At 42.6% G+C, this 3,735-nt stretch overlaps 2 non-coding genes across 2 annotated transcripts; both read left to right on the top strand.

Moving 5' to 3' along the window:
* Positions 1–2,318: 2,318 nt before the first annotated feature.
* trnay-gua (transfer RNA tyrosine (anticodon GUA)) lies at positions 2,319–2,407 on the top strand. The gene is given in 2 exon segments: positions 2,319–2,355; positions 2,372–2,407. It is a non-coding gene; the product is annotated as a tRNA-Tyr (tRNA).
* Positions 2,408–2,633: 226 nt separating this feature from the next.
* trnak-uuu (transfer RNA lysine (anticodon UUU)) lies at positions 2,634–2,706 on the top strand. The gene has a single exon. It is a non-coding gene; the product is annotated as a tRNA-Lys (tRNA).
* Positions 2,707–3,735: the final 1,029 nt, after the last annotated feature.

Genomic DNA, 3,735 nt, shown 5'->3' with positions numbered 1-3,735 from the left:
TTAGAGCCCGATTATTCAACACAGAGGGGGAAAACCAAGGCCAAATGAGACTTAGAGGAACAGGAGACATCCAACAACAGTATAAAGATGAAAAGGAATTTACCACATGTCCCTTTAATCAATTGCCTTGCAGTTCCACTGTGTAGCGTTATGTTGGGTGTATTTTGATAAGAGCATTTGGGCTCTGAGCTGAAGCACTGATCTAAAGAAGACCTCTCCACCCCCAAAGTTATCAGATTTCCTTTGCTCATCAGCTTGGAACTGGTTTGCATCAAAGTGACAGTTTTGGGGAGGATGGCACCGAGAAGAGGCCAAATAGGTTGAATCCTGCTATGAGATGTCTGGAGAAAGGGGCCTGTAGGTGATAAAAACTCTTTGAAGTGGACGAGAGCCGAAATCCCGACATAGAGCTACGAACCCGGGCCAACCGGCATTTCCAAAAGATGGCATGGATTGACATCAGTCATAAATCAAGCCCCCCTCCATTAGGACACTGGGGGCTGAAACCGAAATCCAATCTCAAGAACTCAAGAACCAATCACCTATTGATCTGACAGACTATAAGGAACAGTGCACAGTCTCTCTCTCTCTCTCTCTCTCTCTCTCTATCTCTCTCTCTCTCTTTCTCTCTCACCTGAACCAGTAACTCGCTGCCACAGCTCAACCTGTAGCTCTGTTGCCCGAACCGGAACCAGAAACCAACCAAGTCTTTGCCGGCAACAGAAGAGTTAAACTGGGAGAAGGAGATTGAGCCGTACGAAGAATTCTTTTAAAGGACTTTATTAAATAAAGAACTTTACAGACTGCGCATGCCCGCCTGTGCCCACCTGATCAGTGGAGTTTTACAGCTGGACAATTGAGTAAGTCGAATGTATATGAAAGTGTTCAGTCATTTAAATAGCTATTTGAGTCTTAAGAAACTTGACCCTTGGAACGAACAGGGCCCTGCTTTCCTCAAAGACTTTGTCTTCAAGTAACTACGGTGGAACCCTGCTTACAAAGAAGATTTTGTGCACAACCTTGGAGCCTTCAAACCAGTGGAAAATCTGTTAGGAAAAGACTCTAATTTCGCGAAACCCCAACTTCCAGGTGCTTCGACTGAGTGGAAGTTCTTGGACAAAGCCGAACCGCACTGCCTTTGTTCCAAACCACACGGACCATGTGCCGTGTGCTGTGATCTGAGCCCGAAGACAGAGAGGCCTCTCTGCGACGAAGTTCAGATAAGTTTAACAGTTTGGAGTTCATGATTCATGACATTTGAGAAATCAATTAGAAATGTTATTCTGTGATTCAAAACTCTAGAATGTGTAATATCATTTAGTTTTCTTAAATATAAATGTGTGTTGCATTAAACTGTTTTGTTGATAATTTTAGAAATAAAATCTGTCAACCCCGAGAAATATCTTCTCATTCCTGTTTAACTGTTTAGTCTGAAATTGACACAAGTCAATAGACGTTAGATTATTGGTGGCCCTGCCTATCCTTGATCATTGAATAATAATCAGTTAAGGGAAATTGTGGTAACAAGTAACGATAGGATCTTTCTCGGCACCTAAACGTAAATGAGACTGATATATATATAACGAGAAGTTACCTGACATAAATACTAACCTGCGTAGTTATTTAATGTCTGACTAACAATACTAACGAGAGACTCACCTTCGTCTTACTAACCGGTATTGTAGTTAATGTGTTTATAACCTTTTTTGTTAAACGATTTGTGTGCTATCATATGCGATCCCATGGTCTTTGATTTGGTCACGGAAGTGATTTGTCTTTGATTTGTTGATCTAGAGTTGAATTTTAATTAGCTTTTCCCTTTTGTATAATTAGTGTAGTGCTACATTTAGTCTTTGTTTTTGAATAAATTTAACAATTTATATCTTTGGAATTGGTGTCTGTGTCCAATTATTACAGAAATTGAGTTCTACAAGATTCCAGGATTCGTGATAAGGTGATACTATAAATTCACTTCTTAAATTGAAATTTATAAGTGTACCTTACGATACAACTGATAGCACTGCAACTCAGTGTAGGTGTGCGTTCAGTCCGGCAAACACAACAATTCAGTTATGAAACGCTTTCTACAGGTGATGTATAAATGTAATATTTTCACACATTTGAATAAGTTTGATTTGATACAAGATTTATGAAGTTGACCAAACAAAATGACATAATATTTTTCAGGGGATAAAAATCTCACGACACAATTGGGTAGTCCTCACGGCACACGGGTTGAAAACCACTGAGCCAAGCCACGGTGCTTCTTGGCTTTGCACGGCCACTGAGACTGCCAGGGGAAGACGGTGAGAAGCTTCCCTTCGATAGCTCAGTTGGTAGAGCGGAGGACTGTAGGTTTCAGGCAGCGGGCATCCTTAGGTCGCTGGTTCAATTCCGGCTCGAAGGAAGGCGTGATTATGGTTTGACATCGGTTTTGGACGAGCTCCCAAATGTCAAGCCATTGGAATTGCATGAGGACAAGGAGAAAACACCGGAAATTCGGATTTGCTGTGGAGAACTCGCATTGCCCAAACATCTCATATGCATGTGACCCTGAGCCCAGTTTTCTAAACCGGCCAGAAAGCGGTCTGGAACAATCATGAAGCCAACACATTGTGAAGCACTTCACTGAAGCCCGGGTAGCTCAGCCGGTAGAGCATCAGACTTTTAATCTGAGGGTCCAGGGTTCGAGTCCCTGTTCGGGCGCCTTGTTGACCGAGGGCCATGATGGTGAAAAGCCTGGATGGCCTTCCAGGTGACAATGAAATATGCACTTGCGTCTAGGCAAGGTGTCTAGTCCTCTTTGCTTCTTTCGGCAAATATCCAGCCTGGGCAAGTGTTGTCTTCCAGAGGCAAGTCAAGCCAGGAACTCTGAGAGATGTTTTTGCCGTTGACGACGTGTCACTTTAGAACAGCACAACATGCATCTCTACTTGACTTGGCACAATCTGTGAGGGTTGGGCCAACACAACGTGTCCACACATTTGCAGGCGTCTTGAAATACTTGGAATGACCTGTGGCCCCATGCCATGCAGAAGTCCACAGCTATGCGTGTCAGCATGCTCTGCTCCTCATCCCCAATGTGCCACTTGTAAGAACTTTGTAAAAAGCGACAGAGAACATGATCAGCAAAGAAACACAATTCTCCTGAGAACGACAATCATCGTGCCGATCGTAATCTCAGTGCATACCTGGATGCCCAACAAGCCAAGCCAGTGGTTCCCAAGCGTTGTAATGCCACGGCACACTTTGCTGAGACCAAAAACCTTCGCGGCGCACCAACATGAAAAAAAAAAAAACGGATTTACTAGGTATTGTCTCACCTGAATGGCAACAGGCTGCTAAAACTATTATCACACGCACATTGCATGTTAAAGTATGTCAGTAAGGGAGTAATTTAAAGGGCAAATGTGTGAAGTGCAAGGAGTGGCCCTTAGTGGTTAGGTAAAAAAGTACACAGACAAACTAAATAATCCCTTGATACAAATCATTTATTTAGTGCAGACAGACCAAGACCAGCCACAATAAACTATTCGCAGTAAATATAAATTCACAGCAAAATAGGTTCAGTTCACAATATCCTATAACAAGCTGTATTTAACGAAGTAGTTAAACGTTACAAAGGGCATTACAATTGTTGAAAAACAATAGCACACGGATCAAACATGCTATCCCCGCCATTTTATTCGATTTGATTAGACGTTTCGCGACCGAAATGTTTTGTGTGCAGACTGA

Source organism: Amia ocellicauda, unplaced genomic scaffold (assembly GCF_036373705.1).
Source record: "Amia ocellicauda isolate fAmiCal2 unplaced genomic scaffold, fAmiCal2.hap1 HAP1_SCAFFOLD_252, whole genome shotgun sequence".
NCBI classification, from domain to species: Eukaryota; Metazoa; Chordata; class Actinopteri; order Amiiformes; family Amiidae; genus Amia; species Amia ocellicauda.
This window is presented reverse-complemented; position numbering and strand designations above follow the sequence as displayed.